The 19,820-nt window shown below is 44.5% G+C and overlaps 1 protein-coding gene across 1 annotated transcript in view; it reads right to left on the bottom strand.

Annotated features, from left to right (window-relative positions):
- Positions 1 to 19,820, bottom strand: part of Tmem178b (transmembrane protein 178B) — a 388,626-nt gene that overhangs the window by 248,434 nt on the left and 120,372 nt on the right. The gene's annotated exons all lie outside the window — the stretch shown is intronic.

The raw sequence follows: 19,820 nt of genomic DNA, 5'->3' as shown, positions 1-19,820 counted from the left end.
TAAAAAGTTGATTGCACCTGAGAGTAACATTTATCAATAACACTGAGGGTGTCTTCTTGTCTACCTATGCATGTGAACACACAACTACACACATACCTGCACACACACATATGCACACACACATATATATATACACACACACATGAACACACCACCTTCAGGTTAAAAGAGGAATTTACTCTTTACAGACCTTGAAAGAACAATATTTAACTTCATGTAGAAAAGCAAAACACCCAAGATAGCTAAAAGCAATCCTGTACAATTAAGGAACTTCCAGAGGTATCACCATCCTTCATTTTAAGCTCTTCTGCAGAGCTACAGTAATAAAAAACAGTTTGGTATTGACATAAAAACAGACAGGTGGATCAATAAAATCGAATAGAAGACCCTGACAGAAATTAACGCCTATGAACACCTGATTTTTGACAAAGAAATCAAAATTATACAATGGAAAATAAAAGCATCTTCAATAAATGGTGTTGGCATAACTGAATGTTGGCATGTAGAAAAATGAAAATAGATCCATCTCTATCGCCCTGCATGGAATTCCCTGCACAAAATGCAAGTCCGAATGGGTCAAAGACCTCAACATAAATCCAGTTACACTGAACCTGATAGAATAGAAAATGAGAAATAGCCATGAACACATAGGCACAGGAGACAGCTTCCTGGATAGAACACCAGTAGCACAGACACTGAAACAAACAATTAATAAATGGGACCACATGAAACTGAAAAGCTTTTTTTAAGGCAAAAGACACTATCAGTAAAACAAAACAATAGCCTACAGAATGGAAAAAGATCTTCACCAGCCCCACATCTGACAGAGTCCTGATCTTCAAAATATATGAAGAACTCAAGAAACTGGGTATAAAAACCCAAATAATCCAATTTTTAAAATAAAGTATAGACCTAAACAGAGAATTCTCAACAGAGGGATCTCAAATTGCTGAAAAACACTTAAAGAAATGTTCATCATCCTTAGCCATAGGGAAATTCAAATCAAAATGACTCTGAGATTCCAACTTACACCAGAATGGCAAAGATCAAGAACACAAGTGACAGCTTCTGCTGGAAAAGATGTGGAGCAGGATAACACTTCTCCACTGCTGTGGGTGTTCAAACTTGTACAGCCACTTTGGAAATCAATATGGCAGTTTCCCAGAAAATTGAGAATAATCTACTTCAAGACCCAGCTATATCCTTGGGCATATGCCCAAAAGATGCCCAATTATACCACAAGGACACTTGCTCAACTATGTTCAGAGCAGCAGTGTTCATAATAGCCAGAACCTGGAAACAACCCAGATGCCCCCCAACTGAAGAATGAATAAAGAAAATTTATTTACATTTACACAATGGAGAGTATTGCTCAGCTGTTACAAACAATGACAGCCGGAAATTTGAAGGCAAATGGGTGGAACTAGAAAAAAAAAATCATCTTGAGGAAGGTAACCCAGACACAGAAAGACAAGCATGGTATGTACTCACTCCTAAGCGGATAGTAGCTGTAAAGTGAAGGATAATCATGCTACAACACACAGTCCCAGAGAGGCTAGGTAACAAGGAGGGCCCTAAGGGGATACACAGTTTCCCTGGAAACGGGAAACAGAGGAAAGCTTCTGGGTAGAGCGGAGACAGGTGAGCATGGGAACATGAGGAATTGGTCTGAGGGGTGGATGGAGGAGGAGAGTAACAACAGTGATGACTTGAGAGTGGGGGCATTTCAGGGTCAGATAGTGCCTGATGCAAAGATCTCCCACAAATCTATAAGGATGATCCCAGCTAAAACTCCTAGCAGCAGTGGGCAGGTAGCCTGAACTTGCCATCTCCTGTAATCAGATTGGTAACTACCCCAATTGCCATCAGAGAGCCTTCATCCAGTGACTGATGGAAACAGATACGGAGATCCACAGCCAATCACTGGGCCACGCCCAGGGAATCGTGTTGAGGAGAGGGAGGAAGGATTGTACAAAACCAGGGGTGGGGGCTTAGGGTCACCATAAGGGAACTGACAGAAGCAACTGGCCTGCTCATGGAATTCACAGACCATGGACTGATGACTAGGGAGCCTGCATGGGGCCAGCGTAGGACCTCTGCATATGTGATGGTCCTGTGGAATGGTCTACTAGTGAGATTCCTGGCCGTGGGAGCGGGGCCTGTCCCTACTGCTTTGACTAGCTCTTCAGAAGATATTCCTCATACAGGGTTACCTTGCCCATTCTTAAAACAAAGGGTGGAGGTTAGTCCCACTTCAACTTACTATGCTATGCTTTGTTGGCACCCATGGGAGGCCTGCTCCTTTCTGAACAGAGGTAGAGGGAGGGTAGATTGGGGAGGGGAGGCAAAAGGGAGGGGAGGGGAGAGGATGGGAGGAGGGCAGAAGGGAAGCTGCAGTTGGTATGTAAAATGAATGAAAAATTTTAATTAAGGAAAAAAGAGGAATTTTTCAATCAAATAAATTTACGTTTCCACACAGACCAAGGGCTTATTTCCACCCTAGTGGTACTGTCTGTGCTTTCAGCAGACAGTCTTCTGGAATGTGCAGGGATGGAAGGCAGCCTTTTTTTTCCCCCTTTCTATCCTCCTAGCTTCATTCCTCAACACAAGGCTTTCAAATCAACCTAGTTTTCATTGTGCCATTCTCTTCTCAGGTTTCATGAATAAAAGAACATGATGACCCTGGTCTCAGTACCTGGTTCAGCATACAACCCTAACTACATTCTAAATATTGTCCTTATACCCACAGACGAGTGTAATCCTCACCCGGGATCAGGTAAACTTCTCTTAGAAACAATGACCATTATAGAAAACTGTAGTTGATAAAAATGCAGAGCTGTTGATAAAGTCCAAATAGATACATCTATAAAACATCTCCCATATATAAGGCTCAAGGAATATTTTGAAAGAGGGGGAAGAAAGGTTGTAAGAGTCAAAGGATTAGGAAGTTTGCTGTAAGGCCATGTCTCCTAGTAATGTCAGAAGCTACACCCCTATTGTATTTATCAAGCGCTAGAACGGATCACAAGACACACAACGGAACCCACTTTAAGAGTTTATTAAGAGGGGAAGAGAAGAAAGTGGAGCAGGCGTGTTCAGTTTTTAAATGTTTTCTAAAGTTGCACACAGGGGCTTTTGTGACCAGTCACACGTAGATCACATGACCATTCTTCGCGTGGCCTGAACACTTGATGATGCATGCGTGGCCATGGAACCCGGAAGTGACAACACTTAGGCTGGCTAGGCATTTTGCCAAAGAGCTGGCAATTTTGGGTGATGGAAATGATAACACATATTTTTCTCTGCTCCCTTCCCTTCCTCTCCCCTCCCCTTCTACCCTCTCCCATGATCCCCATGCTCCCAATTTACTCGGGAGATCTTGTCTTTTTATGTTTCCCTTGTAGATTAGATCCATGTATGTGTCTCTTAGGGTCCTCTTTGTTGTCAAGGTTTTCTGGGATTGTGAATTGTAGGCTGGTTTTCTTTGCTTTATGTCTAGAAACCACTTATGAGTGAAGATATATGATAATTGTCTTTCTGGGTCTGGGTTAGCTCACTCAATAAGATGTTTTCTAGCTCCATTCATTTGCCTGCAAATTTCAAGATGTCATTAGTTTTTTCTTCTGTATAGTACTCCACTGTGTAAATGTACCACATTTTCCTTATCCATTCTTTGGTTGAGGGGCATTTAGGTTTTTTCCAGGTTCTGACTATGACAAATGATGCTGCTATGGTGTGTGTTCTTGCAGAGTAACGAAACTGTTGATTAGGTAACCAATAAGTCACCCTCTGAATGGAAAGGTGGCATAAACAGGAAGCCAATGTACCTGGATTAAAGGATGGGGAAGGACTCCATTTTCTTTAAGGGGCTGGCCACTGGGAGTTTGATCATGCTCCAGTGAGCAGGGCAACACAAATTGAACATTCTATTTATTCATTTATTTATTTATTTATTTTGTTTCTGTTTCTCCTCTTTGGTGGGGCAGGTCACAAGGGTGGGGAGCTGACTTGGGACGACTGGAAATTGTAAGGGGTGTATGATGTAAAATTCCCAAATAATAATCAATAAAAATATTACATTGGGGGGAGAAAAAATGATAGCACATATAGTTTCACCGACATAACTGTCTAAGCATGAGCTGAACAAGGACAACAGCAATAGATATATGGATGAATGGGGAAAAGATGGCAGACTCTCAGCTACTGAAAGACAGCTAAGGACGGCTGAGCATGGGAGAAATAGTCTTAGCCATGGAAAAGCACACAAATTAGTTATCCAGTATCAAATTATCAGCCCTAAACATACATATGAATAGCATATGCAGACTGAGCAGGTTATATTTAGGAATATATGTATATATACATATGCATATATATGCATATTTTAAAGAGAGTAAACAAGGGTATCTGAAAGGATTTAGAGGAAGGAAAGGCAAGGGGGAAATAGTGTAATTATATTATAATCTCAAAAAGTAAAAGAAAAAATTTTAAGTCACTATTAAATCAGCTCGCTGTGTAGTCAAACTGTTCCTACATCTTAGGGCAGACATCCTTAAGGGTGGCCCCAGGACCAGTAGCACGAGCATAGGAACTTGCTAGAAAGGTATCTTCTTCCACCTAACCCCGAATACACAGAAACTCCAAGCTAGAGCCTGGCTGAAACATTAAAGCCTTCCAGGTGGTTCTTGTCTAAGTTTGAGGACTGCTCTTTTGGAATCTAATTGCCAAGGTATTAACTAATTCAATAACTTACTACATTTGCAAGTTTCCAAAGAGGCTGGATAGGACTGCTTTGCTCCTCACTTTCGACTTCCTGAGGTTGCTATTGATGTTTGCTTATCTGGGGGATATTAAAAACTTAGTGTCGGAGCATTGTGAGGAATCGGGAAGGGGGTGGTTTTTAAAGGTTAGGGGTTTTGAAATTTGGTTTTTCACCTGAATGGATTTTGATGGTAATCCATTTTGCACCCCACTGATTTTCAATTTATAACTAGTGGCACCTTATTGAATTGTTTGACCCCCTGGCCCACTGTCAGCAGGGAACCTGGCAATTGGTGGAGTGCAATAATTTACAGAAAGCCTTGTGAAACTGATGCTTTATTGTAAATCATATTTGGACAACTGCCCAGTTGCCAGCGATTGTCCGACATTCCTCTAACAGGACAGTCTCTATCCGGAGACAAAGTTCTGGGGACTGCTGTGCACTCTTTCCCGGTACCTTCAGTTTTTAGGCCCTCTACAAAGCCCCTGTGGCTTTTCACATGCCCTGGCACTCCCCCCTCCTCCCCTTCACACCTTCTTACACCTCAGCCTGCCCTCCTCTCTTGACTGGTCCAGAAAACAAACCTACCAGACAATCCCCCCTGCTTCAACTCAAACCCACCCCACAGGCCTGCACTAGAGTTACATCATTTCTATTAAAAGCATCATCTTCCCTCTATCTATAACATCATCCCTGAAGCCACCTCCTCCCTGGGAGACCCTTCTTTCCTAGTCATCAAATTCTGTCTACCCTACTTCAGAAATGTCCCTGGGATCTTATCTTTCTTCTTTATACCCACTTCTCCATGTCGGTTATCCTAATAAAGTCATATGCAACACAGCGCTTCAAGCAAAGCCAGGCCACAGACAGGATAAGGGGTCCCCTAAGATAACAGCACCTGCTGATGTCTGATGTCATGGCAATCTTAGTTCGTGTAAACACACTCTACACAATTCACAAAGTAAATCAAAATCTCCTGTGGACAGATTTTTCAGAATGTATCCCCATTGTCAGATGACAAAAGTAAAATAAAGCCTACCTAGGCTAACAGCACAGTTATGTGATTTCCAACCTTACGTATGTCACAGCACACATGGTGATGTATAGAGAACACCCTGGGATAAACAGCTGAAACACCCCATCCAGGCGCCCTGAAGCTGGGGAAACCAGCATTCTCAACACACTTAGAACTTATTCCTGGTTTCTGTACTTGTCTCAACAACGCCAATAGAGATAATATTCCATAGAATCCACTGTATGACATCACTGAGTAGGTTATACCTATTATCGTTGTCTCCCTATTTTGCACATGGTAAGGAAGTGGTGAGATAAGACAGTTAAGTGACTTGGGCAGGATAAGAAGTCAGGGTTGCCTACCCAGAACCTCCCTCCACTCAGCTACCCTGCCCCACATTATAGGAAGGAAACGTGATCACCTGCTCTGTCAGAGGCTTCTGAGGACAGTTTCTGGAAGGACACTCACTTGGCAACTTCCAGGCAAAGCCTTCCCTACCATCAGGGAAGCACTGCGGCTGGGGGCTGGACTCGCCTCTCCTCTTCTCCACCTTCTCAGGATGGGAAGACACCATTGGCTGTGACTTCTCTGTTTACACTCCTCACTCTCCCACTGTGTGTCTCAAGGGCACAGACACTGTCTTGTCCATCCATCTTTAACTCTCGCACAGGGCATACACCAATGCCAGGCACTCTGGAGCCAGGCATGACTACCACAAAGCACCCTTTGGTACCACAAAGCACCCTTTGGAAGGTCACAATGTACAGAGTCTTACTGAACTTATTACATGCAAGGAACTAAAGCAACTGGGGCAAAATGAAATGGTGATGGTTACAAGGAGGTGATGATTGCAGAACTCTGGGAGACTAGCATTCACACTCTGTGAACAAGGAGAGACTTGTCAATCACAGAAAGGCAGAAGCTAACCACATCAATCATAGATCCATGCCTCGATATATCTGGCAAATGTAGGTCAACTGGTCTTTCTTTTTGCTGGGGTGAGGAAATAGAAAAGAAGGACCAGATGCAGATATAAAAAGTAGAAGATTAAAAGAAGAATTCCCAGCAATGGATTGAGTAGTTACAGTTGGGCAGGTTGTGGTCTGCATAATGGAACCTCCTGGAGTACCTGGGTGTCTAAAGCCAGCTGCTGCACTGTTTGTCAAACCCTGCACTATGGTGGGGCAAGGCTGGGGAGACCCCGCCCCTGCCAGAGGGGCTGCCCTGATCTAATTTGCACAACAAAAATGCTATGTGATCTAACTGTACCCCTACATGTAATAATTTAAAAATCAAACAAACTGTTCTCTGGACCCAGCCTTGGAGCCCAAAACCAGAAGCCATTTGTGATGAGATTGGTGCCTGTCACTCACATCTGAGAAGAGCGCCTGATTTCTTAGCTGAGGTCAGATTTTCTTAGCCTCAACAAAAGCCCAGCGAATTGCTATGGGTTATAGGAGAACTGAAATAAGGTAGTGCCCCTATGGCCTCTCCACCTGCAGCCCACCTAGCCAACGAGAGGAACCTCATAACACTCAGAAAGACCAAGAAATCAAGGTGGTGGCTAAAGAGCCAGTCTGGAACGCAAGAATGCCCCCCAGGAACTCCCATTGTTTGCTTTGTCTCAGGATTATAAGCATCCTGGCTTTGACAGCAATTAAATTGGATAGATTCAAATATTGCCTAAAAGGAAAGGCAAAATATTTATCCATGTGTCTGCAGGTCCTGTCAGTGTGCTGGCACCATCTGGGCACCCAATACATGTGCCCAGAACATGAGCTTCTGGCTACAGACAGGTTTCCACGCGGTGAGTTTTGGAGAGGGCTATCTGAAAGGCAAGAGGGCAGCTGAGAGTCTCATCAGAAAAGGAGGACAAAGGTGCCTTTACCACCAGTTGAATTCCATCCCTGAGATTCCAAGGCCCTTAAAAAGTGGCAACTGAGGGAGACTTGGCCAGTGACCGAAGTGCAGCCACCTCCCTCCCCAACTCCACCCCCGTGGCCTCTTTCATGGCCCTCCTACCTATAGACCAGTGTCCCAGTAAGACACAAAACACTCTAACAGATGACGGAAGAGAGTTTTTAAAAGACAATTTCACACACACACACACACACACACACAAAAAAAAAACCTTATTATAAAATGGGCAAAGACTTGAGTGACATTTTGCCAAAGAAGACATTTAAATAATCAGCAGGTGCCTGGAAGAGGCTCAGTATCACTAACCATTAGGAGTGATGCACAAATGCACATCCAAAACATGATGAAGTATCTATCACCTTACACCTGTTAAATGGCTACTACCATAAAATAAAAGTGTTAGGGAAGAGAGAGAGAGAGAGAGAGACAGTCAGCTAGGTGTGGTGCTCCATACATTTAATTCTAGCACTCAGGATGTAGAGGCAGGGGGATCTCTGTGAGTTCCTGGTCAGCCAGGGCTATGTAGTGAGACCCTGCCTCAGCAAGAAATGGAAACAGAAGTCCTTGCATACTAGGGATATAAATTATTCAGTTAGTATGGAAGGCTGTATGGAGGGTCCTCAGAAACTTTAAAACGGAGCTACCATAGGACCAACTAATCAATATCCAAAGGAATTAAAGTCTGTATCTCAAAGAGACATTTGTTCTCCTGTAGTTATTACAACATCATTCGCAACAGCTAAAGAAGGAATTATGGTCAATGGATAGATGAATGGATGGGAAAACTGTGGTATATCCATTTTATCCATGTAAAAAAATGCTATTCAGCCTTTAAAAGGTGATGTCAGAATGTATGGATACATGGAAGAACCAAACACTGCATGACCCAACTCAAGTGAGGGATCTGAATTAGTCAAGCTCGCACAAATGGAGAGGGGAACGAAGTATTGTTCAAAAAGTGTGAAACTTCAACTATGTAAAAACAAATAAGCTCTAGAGATCTGATTACAGCATCATGCCTGTAAGAAACAATGCTGTATTGCCCTCAAAAATCAGCTTAGAAACTAGAGGGGGATAGTAGAAGAAATCCGTGACTGAGAGCAAAAGAGCTAGCAGAACCTAGGCCGTGAGGGGCTGAGGAGGTCATTGCAACCAAAACCTGTAGACGGTGGCCATGTGAACAAAGAGTACTAGCCAGAGAGCAAGCACATACCCTCTCACTGCTCCCACCTGCAGACTCCTGACAGCACCCCCAGTGTCTGAATTCAACTGGAAGTGAGGGAGGAGCTTCAGCCTGGGCTGCTTAAGTGGCTGGGGAGGGGTGAAGGCTGAAGGTGCGGGCTAACTGGGAAGGGCAGAGGGAGCACACACCTCTTCCTCTTTCCTCTCTTCCACAAGCACGTCCCTAGATCTAGCCCCTTCTAGACACACCCCTCTCCTTCTTGTTAGCATGATTCGTCATGCTCTCCCTACCTCACCTCTGCCCCTAAGTCTTCAGCGGCAAAGGGAGTGCTGGGAACTGGGAATGGAACAAGACAGTTCTGTTCATTCTCGACTGTAAATCCTTCCTTTAAGACCCAAGGCATGCATGTCAAAACTCACATCAGTCCTGAGTGTCATCCCTGCAGGTAGTAAGAACTCAGCAAATAAGAAAGTATTATCAGTGTTGACCCTGAGACTGATGGAAGGAGACAGCTCAGGCTCATCAAACATGGTCCTACCAAGACACAGAACAACATTTAGAGGTCTACGTGATGACTGATCAAATGTCACACTATGATCTAGGAAGCTGGCAGAGCATGAGCTCTGAGGGGCAATGAGCACATGAAGAGCAGGGACAGAAAAGCAAGGATGGAAGAGTAGAGCATCAGCTACGTCTGTGCACTCATCAAAGGTGTCCTCCAATGAAGAGCGACATGTGGGAAGCATTGTGTAGAAGCATGTGTGTGCATAGAGGCCAGAGTGCAATCCTGGGTGTCTTCCTTAGTCACTGTACACTTTATTTTTAGAGACAGAGTCTCTCTAGGTCTAAACCTGGAGCTCATCAATCCAGCTATTGCAATGGCCAGCAAGTCTCATGGATTCTCCTATTGCCACCTCCCCAACACCATGATTACAAGGGCACACTTCTGTGCTTGAAATTTTTACCTGGATTCTGGGGCTCAAACACGATGCAAGGAAAGCAATTCACTGACTAAGATACATTTCCAGGCCCCAAAGGTTCTTTTTTTTTTCGTACTTAGCACAGGTTAGTTACTCTACCATTAGCCCATGTTGACATCACACAACACCTCCATGAGGGAAACACCCTGCTTTTCAGAAAAATAAAGTGGATATTTGGATAAATGAAGCTCCATCCCTGAACACCCTCTAGCGGCCAGGAGGTAACCAGATGTAAACTGTGGTCCCCATCCCAAGCCTCTAGACATCACTATACTGACTCCTGATTGGTGGAAGGTTGTGTCAGGAGGTTAAAGGTTTGAGACTGGGGATGATAAAAAGGGCAGGCAGAAAACCAGGGTGACTCCAAGGGATCAGGAAGACAGGCTGGCCCAGTAGATCCCACACCTCCATCAGCCCATCCCCAAAGAAACTGATGGACGAAGTGGGCAGGGCCCACCTTAGACAACCAGCTAGCAATGTTGGCAAGAACTCTACTAAAGAAGCAACTCTCCACAGAAGCTCATCACAAGAAGCACCCCTGCCACCTCCCCCGTGTCTTCTATTCAGCACCTTCTGCTCCTCCCAGATGTTCTGCTATGAAAGATTTGCAGGGCTTCCAGCTGCTGCCAACCCAGTCTAACTGTTCTCTTCTTATCAAGGAAGTGTTTGCTGCATCTTTACTTGTGATGCTTTTCAAGGCATTCCATTTTTACCTGCTTTAGTCTTGAGCTTGTGGTATCAGTATAGCCTTTTAATGTTGCTTTGTATGCACTACATAGACTGAATCCTAAATATTTAATTCCTTTCCATCCTGTGTTACATTAGTGTTGGTTATGAGTAGTGTTCAGGAGCCCTTCTGATTGCACATGCAGAATTTCGTTTTTCAAAATCATCATGTCCCATTCCCCCCTGCTGCCACATTCCAGGCCCTGCATACACCTTCTCTTAACCTAGCCCACTCTCCATTATGAGGAAGAAATGTTGAACAGCTATTTGTATAAGAATCATGTAAGAATCTTAAAGCTCTAGTAAAAGCTTTAAGATAGAAGAGTATATAAACTCCATCCACAGTGAGCAGCCAATAAAGGCTCACCTTGTTTACTAATATTAATGGTAAAGTTGGTGCTTGACAATTTACACTTACTTTATATCAGTTATTGCTTAGTAAGTGCTTTCTGTGTTTGGTACTGTATGAAGTACAAAAGTCAGGCACTATCATTTCCCCCATTTCACAGATGAAGAAACAAAAGTTTAGTTAGAGAGACACCCTGCTCAACACACACCCCTCAGGTAGCAAAGCTGGGATTCAAATCTACCATGTACACTACTAAGTGTCACACAGTACTCACGCATGAAAAAAAAACCAGAGGAAATCAAAATCTTCTGGAGAATAGTGGGGACCCTCCAAGGTTCCACAGTGCTTTTTGTATAAATCAGAACATTTCCATTTGTGGGGATTTGCAGCATAAACAGACTCTACTGTTCTTATATCAGAGAAAGATGAAATGTTTGCTTCCATAGCTCCCTCATAGGCTGCAGAGAGGCAAGCATTGAAGTAATACACAGGCACAGAAGACAAAATGCTGGCAGTATCAACTCCACGCTAGAATCTCAGCCACATTCCAGTCTCTATTTACTTGACAGCAGGAAGCTTTGAGACAACTGGTCAACCTCCCAGTGCTTCCATTTCTTCCACTGCAAAATGCAGATATTGGTGGTGATCTGCTCATAAAATTGATGAGAAATAAATGAGATAGCCCATGTGAAACCTGCTCCACCGTGAGCATTCAATAAAAGTTCTTATCATTTATTAGTTATGCCTCTGGAGACATGCATCCTGCTTCTTACAACAGTCTGTAAATATTTGAAAACAACTCTCATGCCCCACCCCAACCCTGACTCTCCATTCCTTCCAACTGAAGAGTCCCAAGTTCTCCCACACATATGCAAAACCCATCACCACACTGATCACTTTGAAAGCCCAGCCTATGGGTGAGACTCTCCACCAGTGCCATAGAGTATTGGCAGGCATCCCCACAGACAGTCAGATTTGTGTAAGTTATGTGACCATGGACTTCCAATCTAGGTGCTCTCACTGCAAAGATGATCAAATATTTCTTTGAGAAAAACAAAAGATCTAGCCAAAACATACAAGAAACAATGAGAAAGTCTTTATTGAGCCTTGGAGGGTGTTCTAGTTTCTTTCTATTTTGTGATAGACACCATGACCAAAAGTAGCTTGGTGGGAAAAGGGTTTGGTTTCATTTCTTCTTGGCCTTATGGATAGTCTAATCACAGAGCTGATCATCCCAAAGGATATGCCAAGCAGTTTTCAAAAAATGGACTTAATTGATCCAAATCCTACCTATGCCTGTGTAACAGTCTTTGGGTTTTTTGGTTTGGGTTGTTTTTTGGTGGTAGTGGTGATTTTTCCTTTTTGGTTTTTTTTTTTTTTCAGTTTATTAGCTTGGTGCAGAATCTTCTATTTATTCCAGCCCCTGAAGGAATTTTTGGATCATGATCTTGTCATTCTACAAATTAGCAATTACGACCACATGCTCTATCAGCAGGCTATCCCCATTCTCATCCAAGCCATTGCTAAAAATCTCCCCACACAGTGGGGTTGAGGGGAACTCTGCCCAAGCATGCACAAAACCCCCATGTGAGCAGAAAGTAACCCATTATAAGAAAGCTCTCTGGGAGTCTGCCTATGCCCCGCCTATTTCCTCACTTTAGCCGCCATCATGAAAGACTTTGACTTACAAACCCTTCACCCTGATCAACAAACGTAAGAACCAAACCCCTAAAGGAGACTACGGCAACTTGGCACATCTCGTTTGACCTCTCAGAATCTTGGTTCCTGGCTGAGCAGCTCCTCCACCACATGCTTAATAACACCTTAGATGACTTTCCAGAGCTCCCTCCCCGTGGCTTCTGGTCTGTGTCCCTGGAATCTTTTAGTCTTGAAACTCTGAGCATGGGTCCTAGCACCTTGGACCCCACTGCGCCCTCTGAACCATCCTAGATACTCCTTAAATAGGCAGAGCTACACCGAATTACATGGCCTGTACTGTCCTCCACTTCATCTGGTCACCGACTTTCCAACTCATAAACCAAAAGGAAGGTGACAACTCTACCTCTCTCATAGCAGCAGAGGACACCACAGTCTGTGGTTTCCATTCCTCCAGCATCTCCCTCCGTTGCTCACCACCGTCTTTCCATTGCTTTCTAAAGACGCTCTGCTTTGACTAAAGATCGCAGAATCTAACATTCTGCAACTTTTTGGACTAAAGGTCGCCTCATTTTTGGTGCAAAGTGTGACCTTTTTAATACTACTTCTTCATTCCTGGACACTGGATGTCTTTTTTCCCCATCTTCTAAGTCCTTTTGTAGATTTTAAATGAGACTTTTTAAAATATCATTTATAGTCACTTCCTCACAAAAGAAAATGAAGAATGAGCTGTCACTGTGATTGCCCCATCAACCCTGCTAGCTTCTGGCCTCCTGTTCTCTATTTGGTTCATGTATTTTCTAGCCTGAGACACACTTCATGGGAAAGAATGAGAAGGTGAGGTATGGCTTTAAATTGCCACTTAGGGTGCAGTAAATAATCTGTTCCTGCATTCCCATCACACCCCTAATAACCTTCTAGAAAGTTCAGCCCTGCAAGCTGCCACTGCCCTAACCATGGCGCCCTCCCCAGCAGCACACAGACACCCACACGGAGTCTGCAGCTCCCCCATGAACACTTTCGACTGGTGGAAGGAACATCCATCTCTGGGCGCTGACAGACAAACGAGGCGAGAAGGAGACCAGATCTGGTTTTTCATGGAAAACAATGAGCTCATGCTTTCTCTCCAGGGGCTCAGAAGTGGAGACAGATCTGGAGATGGGGAGACAGTGATGGAGCCAGGCAGCAGCTAGAAAGAATGGACCTGTGAAAGGGGGGAGGCCAGCCTGATACTTTTTCCATGTCACTTTTGATAAGAATCCCCAGCTCCTGGGCCACGGGGAAACATTCATTTCCTTTACATTAAGAATTCCACATGAGGTGGCCGTCTTAAAGGGAGGGACGTGAGAAGATAAACAGGGTTGGGGATTTGTCATCCAGGCTTCTTCAGACAAAGGTGAAATGGTTGCTCGTGAGTCACCAGAGCCACAGAAGGCAGGAGAGGGGCAACGCCGCTGCTACCTCCAGCTGCTGCCTCTGGGTGTGAGGTCAAGATCTGATGACAGAAGCTTGGACCCACTTAGTCCACTGGGCATCTGCCATCTCCATGTGCATCTCCCTAAGAAGCCAGGGGAAGTCAAATGGAAATTAGGTGTTTCTGACCACACCCTGAATTCATTCAGGTGTTTCCTGAATGAATACTTGCTTTGAGCTATGGGGGGGGGGGGTCCAGATGCCTTGGTTTTTCACTTCTTATTTAAAAAAGGAAGTTGAAATATGGGATACTGATTTACCCCTCTACTCAGCAATTCAGTGGGGAGGGTATGTGTGTGCAGGGGCATCTTTGTGTGTCTGGGTCAGAATCGGGATAAACTGGGGTGCACATGAGAAACCAAACCCAAGTGGTTGTTTTCCTTCTCATGCCCTGGATACCTTGGTTTGAAACCGAAGCTAAATGCCATGGTAAGGATAGGAAGAGATTGAACAGAGAAATTATGTTTCTCTTCATGTCACTACTCACAGAATAAACTACCTGCGTGTTTCAGTGGCTAGATTAAAAGTGCTAAAGTGGCCATTTATTCTATATCAAGGAACAGAAATAACAGTAAGAGTAATGACTGATTCATTCATTCTCTTTGATGGCAACAGCCATGGTCACAGACAAGAGCCTGAGACATGGGCCAGCATGCCTGCACTTAGACCCTGGCCTTGAGACTTTCTGAGTGTGTGATTTTGGTCAAATTAATGAAGCCCTCTATGCCTGAGTGTCTTGACTTTGAAGGAGTGGGCCATCTACTCCTTGAGATACGTTGTGATAATGTAATGAATTAACACAGGCAAAGTGCTTAGTACCCGGCAAACAGGAGGCGTTTCATAATGACTACTGCCACCCTTACCCTGCAGTCCCATGGAGGACAAAGGTGTATCTAAGTCAGTTGCTAAGTCTGCCCTTTAAGATCTGCCCTACAGCAAGCACATACCTGCACTGGTTTAACTAGAGATAAATAGCCCATGGCACAGCCTCTCCTGTCAGTCTGTCTTCTTGCCTGGTGTACAGATGCTCAGCTTCTTCTCAGCCATGTCTCTGGCATCTTTCCTCAGCCCCAGTCCCAGCTCTGAACACCTCTCCTTTTACCCTAATTCTAGTTACATCCTGAAACATGTTCTTGGCCTAAGGACCAAACTGACTACCCCCTTTTTCTAGCCCTTTGAATATCAATTACACCAGTGATCTTGAACCTACCTCCTGACCTCTGTCTGAGATGTTCCCAGGCACAAAGGCGGAACATGGAATGAAATATAGTTTGATGCTTGGCACACCCAGAAAAGTAAGGTGTAAGACTCAGCTTTGACCTATAACAATGATATTTAGTGGTTGAAGTTGGGTCCCCAAATCCCTAACCTAATGGAATACACCCCAGACATCCAGGCTAGGTGAGTGGAGAGGACCTGCGTATTGTGGTGAAGTAACTGTCTCCCTAAGAGCACCGATCCTCCAGCACCTGGGCTCCTTCCCTCCCTCCATGCTTCGCCGGGATCAGCATCCAGCACACAGAAACAGGGCAATAAGGTAGACCACTGTCTCTAATCTCCTTTTGCAAGACCTCAGGGAGCCGCTCCAGCCACTGGAATGAACAGAACTGGTGCCATATAGCCTGGAAAGAAAGCTTCCTCAAGGGATTCAGGCTCTAGGAAGCGGAGCCAAGAGTGGAATGGTTCCATGCAGGGGCTGGAAGCAGGAGCAGGGCAGATTGAGAAGGTAGGGGGCAAATTTGAAGGGAAAGAGACCATGGCAGGGATTGGGCGATGAAATGGAAGAAGGTTTGGGTGGTTAGCACTGGAGAATTTTCTAATTGCTTATGTTTTCATGCCTAAAGAAACAGAAATTGTGAATATTTTTTATTTCCTTTTGCTCTGAGATATCTCTCTCTCTTCCTCGCTCTCTCCCTCCGCTTTGTCTTTCTATGTTTGTCTCTCTGTATGTATCTCTGTGTCTATGTATATGTCTCTGTCTCTCTGTCTCCCTCTCTCTCTCTTTCTGTCTGTGTGTGGGGGGTGGATGTGTGTGTGTGGGTGTGTGTTTGCCCCAAGCAACAACACCTAGGTCCCCTTTCCAAGAGAATAGTCCTCCACACATCTGGAGCCCTCTGTCTCTCCCTTCTCCAACAGAACCCCGATTACCTCCCCCCTCCCCCGCAGGAGGTACGCAACATAGTTAGATGGAAATACAGAGTTTATATAATCCAGTTCAGCCCAAACTACGTGGGAATTTATACTAATAGCAGCATTCTCAATGGGAGAAAAAAAGATGGATTCTTCAATTAACAGTGTTCAGAAAACTGGACAAACCTCTGGGAATAAATAAAACTAAGTGCACCCTATGTAATTCAAACCAAAATAAACTCCAAATGCATCAAATATTTCTTAGAGGGAAAAAAATCAAATCAAAATTACTAGAAGAAGCAATGAGAAAATCTTTATGAGCCTTGGAGAACGTTCTAGTCGGCTTTCTATTGCTGTGATAAACACCATGATCAACGCTACTTGGGGAGGAAAGGGTTTATTTGGCTCACTTTTAACTGAGGCAGTAACTCAAGGCAGGGGCTTGGAGCAGAAACCACAGAGGAACGCTGCTTACTACCTAACTAACTTCCTTTCTTTTGTTTTGTTTTTCAAGACAAGGTTTCTCTGTGTACAGCTGACTGTCCTGAAACTCTCTTTGTAGACCAGGCTGGCCTCAAACTCATAGTTATCTGCCTGCCTCTGCCTCCTGAGTACTGGGATTGAAGGTGTGTGCCAACACCACCAGGGCAGTTACCTTTCTTAGACAGCCCAGGCCCACCAACATAGGCATGGCACCATGACTGGATCCTCTATCATGAATTAGCAATCAAGAAAATGCTCCATAGACATGCCCACAGGCCAGTTTGATGGAGGCAATTCTTCAATGGACATTCCTTCTTCCCAGGTATGTATAGGTTTGTGTGAAGTCAACACAAACCAACCAACAGGGAAAGCAAAGCCTTTGTCACTTACACTCCAATATCCATAAAAGGAAAGGTTTAAAAATGGACTACAGAAAAAGACAAAATTTCACAGAGCCAAACATGACAGTAGCAAATGAAGAGAGAAGTAGAAGGAAATATTTGCAATGTATATTATTAAAAAAGACAAACTTATCTTACCCAAGAAGCACCTGCAGATTTATAGAAGAAACACAAACCAGTCCTATTTTAAAATGAGCCAAAGAGATGAATGGGTCATCCTTGGAAATAGAACTGTCTCTTAAGCACATGAGAAGATGTTCACAGCCACTCAGTATAAGGGAATCATATGTTAAATCTGCAATGAGATGTCATTTGAAAGCATCATTTTAACCAAAGCCTTGATAGCACCCTGAATGGGCTCGGTGAAGAAAAGACAAGACTTTCACAGGCTGCCGCTGTTGCAGGATAAATTTTGTAAATTTGTTCAACCTCTCTGGGGAGCAATTCATCAACATCTCTCAGAATTACAAAGGCTCAACTTGACCCAGAAATTCCACTTTTAGTAATTTATCTAAGAGATGCGATCTCACAGGTGTGAAATGACATATGTACAAGGTTATTCATTGCCACTCTGCTTAAAAGAATTCGCCGAGTTTCCAGCAATAGAAGGCTGATTAAATAGATTATGGAATATGTGCACAAGGGGAGGCTGTGCAGCCCATTGAAAAGAGGCAGAACTCTTCATAAAATGACCTGGAAAGACTTACAAGACAGATTAAGTGAAACACAGGCAAGGTATAGAACGGCATTAAACTTATGGTGTTAAGGGGGATGAGAGGTATTGGGTAGACATACACACAAGTCGACGCAGGGGTGTGTTTGCAAATGCATACCTACCTCCGTGTGGAAACATAAGGAGACTAGCACCGGTGGTCATTCATGGCTAGAGAACTGGGAGAGTTTGGGAACTCTGTCCTCCAGTGCCACTGTCATCTTGAAAGCAAAGCACCTGTGGATTATCCCACACGACCCTCACAAGACTGGGCCTGTTAACATTCCCTCCTGGAGGCGGGGAGGACTCATGGTGTGGCAAACCATTCGACAGGCACACAGGTGGATACACATGTGTATCATGTTCCTGCTTGGAGATATCTAAGCAGATATGCAAATGCTCATCCACTATGGAGGAGAGAGAGTCGACTTCCCGGTAGTGTAGACACCCATAAGTTTCCATTGTTCCGAAGGCCCAGCTTAGACAATCCTTTTGCAAGGGGAAGCGACTGAACTCCCCAAGAAGGCAGCTGCTTAACTCAGAGGATAGTCATATACAATACACGGACAAGTGCACCCCGGAGCCGAGGTGGAGCCAGCACTATGGTTCTCACACCAACTTTGCTGACTGAGCATAGCTCTGATAAATGGGCCCCTTTCTTATGCACCCTTGACTTGAAGCAGACTGCGGGTGACCCTGTAATTCACCTGTTCCTCCAAGCTGAGGACTCTCTTTCCCCTGCCCCGCCAGATGCCATCAAAGGTGACGGTACACCTAGCCCCACTGGACCATTGGAAGCTCAGTCCTGGCTCCTCAGGCTTTGACTCAATAGTAGACATGGTATCCTAGATGCTGCTCTGCCTGTTGGGATGTCTTCACAGGCTGAACTAGCCCCATCCTACATTGCTGCTATTCTTTGCATTCACTCCTGGCTGTCTCTTGGGAGTCCTATTGGCCAGTGCTTAGAACTGTCTTCATGCATGTGCCTCGCGCAGCCAGCCCATTAGAGTATTGCTCTTAGAAATAGCTCTTGAAGTCCTGCCTCTGGCTATGTGCTACTACATTGCAAGTAAGAGAGTCACTCTTATCATTTGATGTCCCTTCTAGGTTATGTTTAAAAGGGCTCAGAAAGCCTCTCGTGATGTCCTCAGCCAGCTCTGCACACCACTGTTGGGAAGATGAAATGCACCTTCAGAGCTGTGCTGGCTCCATCACTCTCGTCTTTTCAAAAGACGCAGTGACCTCCTCAGTTCGGAATTACTCTTCATTATCAGCTAATTCCACACCAGGTACTGCAGCCCTGGACCTTCCTCAGGCAGCAAGCGGGGCTCCAGGATCGCTTCCAGCTCAGTATTACCAACAAATAACTCTGACTGTTTGCAGGGCTTCCAGAATTTGGGCAAGTATGTGACCTTGATTCTCTCCGGGCTTATCTTCAATCCACAGTGCATCCCAGACTTTGCAAAGCAGCCTGTAATTTCTGTGTCCTCTCATGTGAGTACTTCAAGGTCACAATCACCAGCACAGAGCAATCAGCTCTCAAATGACTGTCTTAATGGATGTTGTTTGCAGCTTATCCCAACTAGAACGTAAGCTTATTTCTGTTTTATCTCCTCATAACACCTAGGGAAGGACAGAGCTGTGCATACAGATGTATGGCGTAAGGGAAGGAGAAGCCCAAGGCTGAAGGCCAGAAGGCCTAGGTTTTAAGTCAGCAGCAAGCCTCTGGATTTCTCTCTGACTCAGTTTCCTCTTATGCAGATGGAGAATAGAAATGCCTGTTTCAAAGAGTAGCTGAAAAAGTCCTCAAGTTAAGGTACATGAGGGTTCAGCAGGCTGAAGACATGGCCCAGTCACTAGAGTGCCTTCCTGGCATGCATGAAATCCTACATTCAGTCCCTCAAGCGCGGTAGTGTAAGCCTAACATCCTAGCACTGGGGAGATGGACACAGGAGGATCAGGAGTTCAAGGTCACCATCGGCTACACAGAAAATCTGAAGCCAGCATTAACTACATGAGACTTTGTCTCA

Source organism: Microtus oregoni, unplaced genomic scaffold (assembly GCF_018167655.1).
Source record: "Microtus oregoni isolate MIOR12 unplaced genomic scaffold, Mior012 000046F_ref0000063, whole genome shotgun sequence".
Lineage (NCBI taxonomy): Eukaryota > Metazoa > Chordata > Mammalia > Rodentia > Cricetidae > Microtus > Microtus oregoni.
This window is presented reverse-complemented; position numbering and strand designations above follow the sequence as displayed.